We start from the raw sequence: 12317 nt of genomic DNA on the forward strand, positions 1-12317 counted from the left end.
ATAATAGTGCCTAATTTATATGGAAGTGAAGTTAGGATTAAATGGAAAATGTTGAAAATTAGTTGAGCATTATCAGGTACATGCTTGCTTGCTAATTATCCTAATTAACGTTACAAGAGGGAAGAGTAACTATGAGTTCCCCACAGATTTTGGGGTCAGTAGACACTATCCTCACCTTCCAAAGTGTCTTCTCTCATTGCAGAGGTCAGAACACTAAAACCTGCCACATTCTCTTTCAGCTACAAAGTTGTTTCCTTTCATTTGATTTGCAAAGGTGATATTTGTGTAAAGGCAGGGCCATAGTAGCCATTTTCATGCTGCTTTGGGCTCTTTTCTGCAGGCCCAGAAGGTCAGGCGAACACAGAGTTTTCTGGAGCCCTGGTCCAGTTTTATAGGTGGTGAGAAGCAATGACTTTTTGATATTGGCTTTCAGATGCTTTTTAAAAAATCTTTGGATTACAGCTGTGGTGATGTGTTCTTGAACTCAGTAGCTTCCAGGGCAGCCTACTAATCCCCCACATTCCTGATCTGGGCAGAGGGAGTAGTTCCCTGGTGGAATATTCTTTGACCTTTTGGAAGTTCCTCCTGGAGACCCACCTGACAGCCTGCTCTCTAGTCTTTCCATCACGTCTGTAATGAAATTCTTTTGTGTTTAAGACACTTGGAGTGGGCTCTTGTCTCAAGCACCAAATCCTAACTTAAATAGTAAACAAGTCCTAGGGGAAGAATGAAAAGGAGCAGAAGAAGGAGACAGTGAGAAGTAGCAAGTGGAAGAGAAAAGGGGAAGAAAGAGGAAGCTGTAAGTGACTGTTAGGCCAATACCACAACTGATGACAGTCCAGATTTAAGCAATGTGGGAACCCTGCAGGTTTTTTGTTGTTGGTGGTTTTTATTTTTTATTTTTTATTTTTGGTAATGAGGATTGAACCCAGGGTACTTTACAACTGAGCCACATCCCCAGCCCTTTTTATTTTTTATTTCGAGCCAAGGTTCTACTAAGTTGCTGAGGCTGTCTCGAACTTGCAATCTTCCTGCCTCAGCCTCCTGAGTCACTGGGATTACAGACGCGTGCTACCATGTCTAAACTACATAATTTTGATTAGGGCCTTTGTTTGATATAAACAGTCTTTCGACTGGCTTCCTTCCCTATACCAAGGAAGTGTAAGGAAAGGCTAGCCCCTCTCCGAGAGTTATTCCATAAATGGTTTGAATAATAAAGTTTGATAGGAAATGATTACTTTGGTTTCTCTCTTGAACAGACTGGAAATATAATGACTCTAAGCTTCATGGCCTTGGAAACCATTACCTATTGGTATTCTCTCACCTGAGGCTTGATGATTAAGCCATCCTCTCCCCTGGGACCCTGCTCCTATTTTAGAGGCTGATCTGTCACAAGTATAAAGGGGATTAAGTATTACAGAAGCATTCTAGGCTATTAAGCATAACACACTGTTCTGATGGTGTTTGCATTCAACCGTGGCTTGGAATAATCCTGGGTACAAGAGCCCTTAAGAAAACTCTCTCATTAGCACATTTATCCACATGTGTCTAGAGATAACAACTCTTAGAGAAATGTCAGCACACTTATTGGTCTTTGACTAGCACTGGTTTATCAGCAAGGGTGCTGTGAAAAAAGCACTTGAGTGTAAAGAAACAACCATTTCCCTAATAATCTGTCTGGGTAGCAAATTGGGACCATTCTGCCTCCTCTCCCTACAAGATACTGGTGACAGCTTCAGAAAAAGGTTTGATGTGCCTAGCCTTATCAACAACTGTGCAGGGAGTAACGGGGCTGCAGCTGCTTCACCGTAGTTGAGATCATTTGAAGAAAGATTTCTGCTCTCGTCCAGCTAGAATATCATCACCAGTGAACATGAACAGGAGACTAGGAATCGGTATAATACATGATCAAATTAACTGGATTTACTGATGTGGTAGATTTAAAATACTCACAACTCCTCACATCAAGAAGTGGAATCTGTTTCCTCATGCCTTTCATCTGGGCTGGCCTCGAGACTTGCTTTGAGCAGTAGAATGTTGGAGAAGCAATGCTGTATGACTTCCAAGCTTAGGCTATGGGACGTCTTGCGACTTCTGTTTTCATCCCTTTGGATGGAGGCTACCACTACTGTGTGAGGCAGCCCAGGCTAGCCCACTAGAGAAAAAACTGTGGAACAGAGATGAGGCAACCTAGCTGAGACCTTGCAGACCAAGTAGCTCCCAGCGGACCCACCAGGCAATACCAGCGGAAATCACCTGACCTGTTGATTCTAGTCCAACTTATTGACCCACAAAATTGTGAGCAAATAAAATGTTTTTTATTTTACACTAAATGTTGGAGTGCTTGTTATGCAGAAATAAATAACTAACACAGTTATGCTGAAACAGTCCTAACCAAGTGTACAGGAAAGATAGAGAGTGGCAAGACAAGACTGTTGGTCTTGATGGTCATTGGAGTGCCATGGCATGTTTTAAAGTGATTGTACATCTTCAAATTGCTTTTGGTAAGAAACACAATTAGTGATGGTTTTCTGTGCCTTTGAACCAATAGACTTCCCAACCTAGGATCATATTCTTAGATGGCACCTCGGTAGATGGTGACTTCAACTTCTTTTTTTCAGAAGTCTCTTCTGTGATGGTACAGAGGTGGAGTTGCATTGGAGGAATAACTTCTAACATCCTATGGCACAGTAGGCTAAATATAGTTAACAACAATTAATTGTGCACTTTTGAAGTAGCTAGAAGAAAGGATTTTGAACGTTCCCAACACAAAGAAACAATTAATGTTTGAGGAGATGATTCTGACAACTACCCCATCTGATTACTTCACATGGTATACATGCATCAAAGGATCACACTGTACTCTCTAAATATGGATATTTGTTAGGCATCAATTAAAATTATATAGGAATAACAAAAGGTGTATATTACTTTTATGTATATATGATAAAAAAAGAAAAATAATTCTACTCTGCATCATCTCTAAATGAGTATGCAGCTATACCCAGTTTGAGCCATTCTAGGAAAGGGGAGTTCACCACATTCTGAATTCGTTTCATCCAATGCTAGATGTTAGGACATTGTCTGTTATGCCAAAATGGGCCATCCAATTGTGTCTGTTTAGTGTTCCTGATTCTGTGTTTTCTGGAGCTGTAGGGAATGACTCCAAAGTCTTCTACCTTCCATCTCTCTGGCCAAAGATTTTTTTCAGCTTACACATTTGTAAGTCTTTCCGTCTGTGTTCAAGTGTTTCCAGATTGTTAGTTGATAATCTAAATTGCTGGAATTTGAGTCCTTTAGATTCTGTACTTTTGAACCTGAAGATAAATTACATGTGTTATGATTTAGATGTGGTGTCCCCCAAAAGCTCATGTGTGAGACAATGAAAGATGGTTTGGAGGAGAAATGATTGGGTTACAGCCTTAACCTAATCAGCAAATTAATCCCTAATGGAATTAACTGAGTGGTAACTGGAGGTAGGTGGGGTGTGGCTGGAGGAAGTGGTTCACTGAGGGTGTGACTATGGGGTTTATGTTTTGTATCTGGAGAGTGGAGCATCTCTCTGCTTCCTGATGACGTGAGCTGCTTCACTCTGCCACACTCTTCTCACCTGGAGCCCCTGGGGAATGAAGCCAGCCTTCTATGGGACTAAGACCTCTGAAACCCTGAGCCCTCAAATAAACTTTTCCTCCTTTAACATTGTCCGTGTTGGTCTTGTAGTCACAGCAACAAAAAAAGCTGACTCAAACAACATGCATTCCCATTATCATAGCCATTGTCTTCATTATCCAGACAATAACCAAGGGAAAAAAAAAAATCAGTCGTTTCACTCACTAGTCTCATCTACTCTAGCATTTAAAAACCTAGCTATCCCTCTTGGCTTCACACTTCATATGCATGATGAACATGCGTCATATTGCTCTGAGTATGTCCAGGTAACCAATGCATGCATGCATCTCTAATTGCATAAAGCTTTTTTTTTTGGTACTGAGGATTGAACCCAGGTGTGCTTAACCATTGATCCACACCCCCAGCCCTTGGCTCTCCCCACCCTTTGAGACAGGGATGTAGAAAAAAAAAAGACATGAAAACAAGAATGAGGTAGATGAGGGACTGGTCTGAAAGTTGGAGAGAGGGAAATTGAGAAAAGGTGGGAAATAGGTTTAGTTGGTAAATTAATTAATATTGTAATTAAGATTGAAATAATTTTTAAAGCCTTGTTAAGTTGCTGAGGCTGGCCTGGAACTTGAAATGCTCTTGCCTCAGCCTCCTAAATTACTGGGATTACAGGCATGCACCAACATGCCTGGCTTCACAAAACTTTTTTTGAATTAACAAATGTTAAATCTCTATCACAGCACTTCTAAATTATATTCAAATATCATGGTATGGAATTCAAGTGGTAATGAGAGGCAAAAAGGAGAAACAAGGGTCAGGACTTGTATCAGTTTTCTATTACATATAGACTTAGCAGCTAAAAGCAGCGTTTTTTTGTTGTTGTTGTTGTTGTTTTATTTTGTTTGTTTGTTTGTTTGTTTTTAAACTCAGGGTTTCTGTGGGTCCAGAGTCTAAGCATGGCTCAGCTGGACTCTCCGTTCACATTGCACAAGGCTAAAATCAAGGCATTGACCAGATGTAGTCTCACCCAAAGGCTTTACTAGACAATAATCCTTTTCAAGCTGACTTAGGTTGTAGATAGGATTTGTTTTCTTGTGGCTGAATGAGTAAGGGCCTAACCTTTTTAAAAATATTGAATGGAGGCCACCCTCAGGTTCTAGAGGCCTTTAGGGTTCCTTGAACCTGGGCTTGCTCAACGGTGGCTGCTCATTTCATCAAGCTGGCTGGATGAGTATCTCTAATACATTGTAGTAAGATGGCGCCTCATATAGGTAAATCCCTATGTCATTATGGGATGGACATTCCATTCCCTTTGCCATATTCTATTGGTTGGAAACAAGCCACAGGTAGCATGCATCTTCAAAGGAAGAGACTTACAAGAGGACATGAACGTGGGGTCCGCCTACTCCTATTTATCTCAGGCATGCAGTTTTCAGAAAAGGCTTCCCCAGTACATGGCATTCTATCCTGAAAGATGGAAATTGATGGAAGGGAGATGTTGAAAAAAAAATTCTGAAAAAAAGAATGAAGTAGGTGAGGGACTGGTCTGAAAGTTGAAGAGAGGGAAATTGAGAAATGGTGGGAAATAAGTTTAGTTGGTGAATTAATTAAGATTGTAATTAAGAGTGAATTAATTAACATTAGAATCCTCTGGGGGTAATATTGGTTTTACCAAGTTCTGCTGGCTTAAACCCAACAGTTTGTAGAAGAGCTGATGACTTGAGTTTTCAGGAATTTTGTAGGCCTATTGTTAAATACATCCATTATAAAAAATTAAGTAGTATAAATACACAATCAAATTAATTATGTTTTAGATTGGGGGTGTAATTGACTTGTATAGAACTTGCCTAGCCTGAATAAGGTCCTGGGTTCATTGTTCCCTGCACCAAAAAAAAAAAAAAAAAAAAATCAAGAAAAAATAATAAATAATAAATACTCAAAACTTATCACTTCCAAATTATTTCATGACCTTTTACTATTATCTTTGTTCCAAAGGTTATTTACATCTCTTGTCACAATGTGCTTGGAAAACTATGTGATGGTTTGCTAGTATTCATATCTTCTCATCTTTTCATTCAGTGACATCACATTGTTATTTTGAAATCAGCTCTATTGAGAGGATTTAAACAACAAAAACACAACATGTTAAAAATCAAGGCTTTTTTTTTTTTTTTTTTTCCTGGAGAGCCAGGAGTTAGAACTTACTTATATTTACATTATTCAGGTTTGGTTTATTTTGACTCCTCAAGCATGGTGAAATCTGGACACAGCTATCGACTACTCTTGGTTCAATAACCCAAGGATATTAAGGTTGAGGTCTCTGTCATCTCGCTTCTGCAGTTCTTAACATCATGTTCACATTCTAAGCAGCAAGAAGAAGAAAAGAACACAGGAAAGAAATAGTGCCTCTAGTTATAAAAGAAACACTTCTGAGAAGTTTCCAGAAGCTTTCTGAGATACAAGGAGGAACAGGAGATGCAATTTTTATGAGCTGAGCACAATGCTTTCCCTCTCCTACAAAACTATAGTTCTGTTAATAATTTAAATAGAGGAACAAATTTTGGGTTGACAGCTGTCAGTCTCTGCTGCAGTTGAATTGATGGATGAAGAGATCAATCACATTTCACAAGTGTAGAGTACTTTAACGTTCACATGAATACACATATTAGGTTGTTTTTATACTAATGCAATTCTGAAAAGTAGATCAAGTTTCACTCTATTCTACACCAGAAAAAAATAAGTCCTAGAGAGATTGTAGGAGTCACGGAGAGGGTGTATTACAAAATTAGTAATTAAAATAGGACTAAGTAAGACCTCCTTCTTTAAGACCTCAGCTCTCTTAATTTTCCCACATAATTTTAGTCCCCTACTGTGGAGGATTTTTGATAACCAACAAGAATTTATAATGAGCTCCTCTAAAACAAAAATTTTCAAAAATTGAAAGGATAGACAAAATATCAAAAAATGTTAAGGAAGTGAAATGAAGTCTGGAGGATATGTGTTAACACCTTGCTCTATTTTTGTTTCAAATCCTTTATATTTATAGCCTGCTCTCATGCGGTTGCTTCCTGCTAGTAGAATCAAGGCCAGCGGTTTGATGTATTGTACGGGGGAGTTCACATTTACTTCCTGGAATGTGTTCTAGGTAGTTCATGGCAATTATCTTAGTCCTATTTCAATATTGGTTTTACCAAGTTCTGCTTGCTCAATGGATTAGCTGGGGGTCATTCCTTGGTCATCTGTAATTACAAACTGAGGTGACTGAGCATTGTCAATTATCCTCCACAAAAACCCTAGGGGAATAGGGGAGTAGATTTTATTTTATTTTCTATATTCTAGAAAAATCTTCTAAAATCTTTTTAAAAATATTTGTTAAAGTAGCAGGGCTATGCTTATGATCCTATTGGCTTAAGAACTCATTTTGTTACCACCAAACTATCTTGCCTCTTAAACTAGTATATAAGGTACTTATTGTTTTTAACATCATGTTCACATTCTAAGCAGCAAGAAGAATTTTGTTGAATGGGTGTGTTATAATATATTTATCCATTCCCTACATGTAGACTTGAGATTTTTCCATTTTTGATAGTATAAACAATGCTACAATGGGTAACCTAATGTAGATGTGCATTAGTTATATTTTCTTATTTTCCGAATTCTTAATGTTTTGTATGTGACCTCACTGACCAGGGGAAGACTCGTAGTACCTCCAGTACTAGCCATTGAATCCCCTGTGAGTGCAACTTTCAAATGTAAACCAACCAGCCAGAGCCCATCTTTTAGCTACCTCCTTTATCAACCTCTTTTATTCCCAGCTACTGTCTATTTGCCTTAATGCCCCAAGATCCAGGTAAGTGACAACTAGGGTCACTATGCCCCAGAGTTCACTGAAATGATTCAAATTAACCAACTCTGTCTATCCTGGTTATCCGGCCTTGTCCAATCTTGTCCACGAAGAACACAGCTCTCATTCCTTCTGTCTCCTGACTGACTCGGATGCTCCTGCATGGCCTGCCATGTCTCCTGTTACCAGGGAACTGTGAGTGAAAACTTCTTTCATGGCAGTCATTTCTGCATCTGGGTGTCTTACCATACTGTGTTAGTTTTCTGTCACAGTGACTAAATATCTGATGTAGACAAGTTAAATGCAGGAAAGATTTATTTTGGCTCATGGTTTCAGGGGTTTCAGTCTATAGTTGGCTGGCTCCATTACTTTGGGTATGAGTTGAGAGAGAGCATCATGCTAGAAGGGTGTGGTGGAGAAGAGATGCTCAGTTCATCATAGCCAGTAAGCAGTCAGAATGCCAAGAAGGGGCCAGGAAAAGATATAATCCCCAAAGATATGCTTCCACTCCAAGGACCTACCCCTTCAACTAGGTCTCACCTCCTATAGTTTTATTACTTCCCAATAATGCCATCAAATTATTAATTCACTGAGATCAAATTAGTAAGCCCTCATGACCCAAACACTTGGCTCAAACCCCACCTCTGATCACTGCTACATTGGAGAGCAAGCCTTCAACTCTTGAGACTTGGAAAACATTCCAGATACAAACCATAACACATACCTTATGAAAACAAAGTGTGTGTTAGAAGAATAAATTCCCAGGAATGGAATTTCTTATTCAGAGAACACACATTTAAAATTTTGATAGATACAGCCAAATAGCTCTCAAGAATATACATCAACTAGTTCTCCTCTATTAATGCTCTTTCCCCATAACCTTGCAGTCACAGTGATATTAACTTACTGATTTGTTTAATATGATAGTCTTTTAAAAATATTTTTTTATTTTGTCTCAGTATGAGTGAGTTTGAACATCTTTCCTTATATTTATTGTTAAGAATCATTTTTTTCTGTGAACTTTGTTTCCCTTTGCCCATTTAATTTCTATTCTTCTTAATAGTTTGAATAGAAGGTTTAATGATATTTATATCCTAATAACATATATACATATATATATATATGTGGATATATATATACATATATATACATATGTGTGTGTATATGTATATATACATATATATATATATGTGTATATATATATATATATATATATATATATATCTTGTCAATTTGTAGCAGCCATTTGTGATATGAATTCAAAAGACAGATACAAATTTTTTTTTTAAAAAAGCCTGAGGGAAAAAGATGTATTACCCAACAAATGAGCAGCAACTAGACTGCAGACTTCTTAACCACAACAACGGAAGCCAGATGATAATGGAGTGATATTTCAACACACTAAAAGTAAATAATGCTTTCATTATTATATCACTATTCAGTAAAGATGGCTAGATCCAATGAAAATATATTGAGAAACAAAGAGGAAAAAAAACTCATTATTTTAAAAATCGAAAACAATTTATCCTCAGCTGACCTGCACTACAGGAAATAATGGTAAAGGGGAATTGTTTATGCAGAAGGAAAATGATTATTAAACTGGACTGTCCAGACTCAAAAAGAGGAACAACACAAAGGGCAAATATGTGAATGAATCCAAATAAAAAGTGAGTATGTAAAGTAATAATGTAAATGTTTTGTGCGTTTTTCACTACATATACAATTAAAAGTAATGAACCAATGATATAAAAGGCCAGAACAGTTAAATGGAGTTAAAATGTTCTAAGGTCATTTTACTGTCTTGGAAGTGATAAAAATATCAATTCATATTTGACTTTAATAAATCCAGGATGAATGTTGTAACCTCTAGAATTAACACAGAAAAAAAATTGTTTCTCTTTTTTCTTTTTACAGTGTTAGGAATAGAAAATAGGTTCCTGCACATGCTAGGAAAATGTTCTGACACTGAGCTACATGTGCAGCCCAAGAAGTTTTTAAAAAATCTAATTTGGCAGGGAGTGTACATGCTTATCATTCATGCTCAAGGCCTTAGTTTTAATCTCCAGTGCTCACACACACACACACACACACACACACTCACACATAGTAAATAAACATATATAAATTCAGTTGGTAATAATATGTAATATACAAATATAATCATCAACCAAATATAACAGAAAAATGGAGCAATAGAAAGCACTTAATCCAAAGAAAGATATGAAAGGAGAGGAAAAACAACATGTGACAGGCAGGACAAATAGAAAATAAACTGTAAGATAGTATATAAAGGGCTGGGGATACAGCTCAGTTGGTAGAGTGCTTGTGTTGTATGCAGAAGGCCCAGGGTTCAATCCCCAGCACCACAAAAAAAAAAAAAAAAAAAAAAAAAAAAAGTATATTAAAACCTTAAAAGTATCAGAAATTGAGGCTGGGGTTGTAGCTCAGCAGTATAGGGCTTGCTTAGCACGTGCGAGACTCTGGGTTCAATCTTCAGCACCACATAAAAATAAATAAATAAATAGAGGTATTGTGTCCAACCACAACTAAGAAAGAAATTTTTTTAAAAAAATCAGAAATTATATTAAATATAAAGAGATTAAATACTCCAATTAAAAGACATTATCAGGTCTATAGTTGTGGCATAGCAGTAAGGTGCTTGCCTAGCACATGCAAGGCCCTGGATTTGATCCTCAGCACCACATATAAATGAATAAAATAAAGTTTTTGTTTTTTTTTTTAAAGACATTATCAGAATGGATTAAAGACTATGTGCACGGGCTAGGGATGTGGCTCAAGCAGTAGGGTGCTCGCCTGGCATGCGTGCGGCCCAGGGTTCGATCCCCAGCACCACATACAAACAAGGATGTTGTGTCGGCCGAAAACTAAAAAATAAATGTTGAAATTCTGACACTCACTCTCTCTCTCTCTCTCTTAAAAAAAAAAAAAAAAAAGACTATGTGCTGCTTACAGGAATTGTAACAATAAATATATCAAAATTTTGAATGTAAAATTTTGGAAAAAAGATATAACATGCAACCACATTCAGACAAAGTACAATATCAAATAAAATAAGCTTTAGAAAAAGAAACATTATTAAAGTTAGAGGTACATTTCATAAAGATAAAAGAGCAGTCAACCAGGAAGACATAATAATTCTAAACTTTTGTGCATTTAATAATATACACATACACTCAATCTCACTAATATTAAGGAAACACAATTTAAAATAACAAAAATATATCTTTATTAAACTTATCATATTAGACAAATCAGAAGGTTGATCTCAATGTATAGGTAAGGCTATGAAGAAACAGGCTTTTGTGTTGGGAGTCTAAATTGTTACACCATTTTGTGATGAGCTATTTGGCCATATCTATGAAAATTTAAAATGCATATCTTTTGAGTCAAAAATTCCACTTCTGGGAGTTTATCCTCCTCAAATATGTACAAAATATAAGAAAAATCATGACTATCTTAGTAGGTGCAGAAAAAAGCATTTGATTAAATTTAACACATAAAATAAAAACTCTTCATACAGTAAGAATAGGAGTTGCATTGTCTATTCCAGCAAAACTAATTATCCCAAAACTGTGGCTCAAAACAATAGTAAATAGTTTATCATCCTCACATTTTCTGTGGGTCAGGAATTTGGAGGTAGTTTAGGTGGCAGCTCTTACTCTAGTTTTGGCATGAAATTCCAGTCAACATTTGGGCTAGAGCTAAAGTTCTTATCAAGACTTTACTTGAGGTTTCACAGGACCTGGATTGAGACAACACGGCAGTCTCCTGGAATAAAAATTGATATGCCTAGAAGCAGACTTCATCATATCATATCATATCATATCATATCATCTTTCATTATATCATCTGATCATCTTATAACAAACACCATGGCAACAACAGCATTAAAATGGGTGATATCAAAGAGAACTTTCTTGAAACATTTATTCAAAACAGAGCTTTATCTGACGTTTGTCATAAATCTACATTTTCTTCTCTTTCAGATGACTGTAATAGCAGAGTACAGCTCTCTTTGACATCTGATGGTGGGACAATAGCATGCTCCCACCCTTCTGTGGATATCCTGTATGAACACACACAACCTATCCCTCAACTAGATTCTGTGCACAATAATGAAGAAACACATGATCAAGTACTAAAAAACAGATTAGAAGACAAAGATGAATAGCTTGAGCAAGAAACCATGACAGAAAAACTTAGAAAAATGTTCTTTACTACTATGTATCATTTGTATCCTCATGGACAGTATCACAGAGGTGCTAAGAATCTGAATCCTCCTAAAGACATATGATATTGAAACTCTTGGGTGAATCAAACAAAAATGTTATCTGGTATTTCATTTGCCATTTGAGAAAATGCAATCTGGTGTATTCACTAATATGTTATATAGTAAAATAATAATAAAATATTTTTTCATATGTTAAAAAAAAAGACTTAACTTGAAGGATCTATTTCCAAAGTGGCTCAGGCACATGGCTGACAAATTGGTGCAGGTTATTAATAAGAGGCATTGTTCTTTGTCATTATTATCACATATGAACCTCTTTACAAAGCTTCCTAGGTCTTCTCAGACAAAATGACTGGCTTCCCCCAGGGTGAGTGATCTAAGAGGCTAAGAAACCCCAGAGAGATTTGGTGGAAACTCAAATGTCTTTGATGACAAAATTTTGGAAGTCACATATCATTTCTGTCATACTCTTTTGAACACACAGATCAGCCATGATTCAGTGTGGGAGAAGAATATACAAGGACTTGACTGTCAGGAGGTGAGACTTACTTAAGACCATCTCAGATGCAGGTCTCCCCAAAGGGAAATCCCTTAATCTTATGA

At 36.9% G+C, this 12317-nt stretch overlaps 1 pseudogene; it reads left to right on the top strand.

The window, feature by feature from the left end:
* Positions 1-11355: 11355 nt before the first annotated feature.
* On the top strand, positions 11356-11777 carry LOC143398211 (large ribosomal subunit protein mL42 pseudogene; annotated as a pseudogene).
* The last annotated feature ends 540 nt before the right edge of the window (positions 11778-12317 follow it).

This window comes from Callospermophilus lateralis, chromosome 4 (genome assembly GCF_048772815.1).
Source record: "Callospermophilus lateralis isolate mCalLat2 chromosome 4, mCalLat2.hap1, whole genome shotgun sequence".
Taxonomy (NCBI): domain Eukaryota; kingdom Metazoa; phylum Chordata; class Mammalia; order Rodentia; family Sciuridae; genus Callospermophilus; species Callospermophilus lateralis.